Here is a 772-nt window from a genome sequence, read left to right on the forward strand (position 1 = left end):
TATATTTTATTGATTTTTTACAGAGAGGAAGGGAGAGGGATAGAGAGTTAGAAACATCGATGAGAGAGAGAGACATCGATCAGCTGCCTCCTGCACATTCCCCACTGGGGATGTACCCGCAACCAAGGTACATGCCCTCGACCGGAATCAAACCTGGGACCCTTCAGTCCACAGGACGACGCTCTATCCACTGAGCCAAACCGGTTAGGGCATGTATGTTGTTGTTTTTAATTTTAGGCATGATTCCAGGTTCTCATCAATAAGACGACTTCTCAATTTACTCTTGATAAGGTTCTTGCTTGAAAATGATTGCATAAATATGTAGACCCAAAAAAGGAAAGAACAGCAAACGCTAGTTTTTTCAGTTGATTATATGAGTCAGGAATACTATTCCAGGTGTTAAAAATCAACATATCTTCCTTCTCCAGGTCTTTCAAAGCAGACCACTTGTGCTGTGAACTAAGTTCACATTTGTTTTTCTCCAATATTTCTATATCAGCACAAAGACGTTCAAATTTCGAGCTCCACAGTTCTTTGTTTTTTAAATCCAGCAATTGCATTTCAAAGTTGCCAATGTCAATATTAAAGGGAGAAAAATTTAATTCTGTTACAGTAGCATTGAGAGGCTTTTTAACAAAGGCTAACGTCGCTTTGCTCTTTCTGAATTCCTGAAACCTGTTGAGAAATGCTTCCCTCATATTTAAAAGTGTTGTTTTGAAATAGCAAATGTCAGTATCAGAATTATTTTCTTGGCGATGTTTCAACAGGCTTG

The sequence above is a fragment of the Myotis brandtii genome, unplaced genomic scaffold (genome assembly GCF_000412655.1).
Source record: "Myotis brandtii unplaced genomic scaffold, ASM41265v1 scaffold600, whole genome shotgun sequence".
NCBI classification, from domain to species: domain Eukaryota; kingdom Metazoa; phylum Chordata; class Mammalia; order Chiroptera; family Vespertilionidae; genus Myotis; species Myotis brandtii.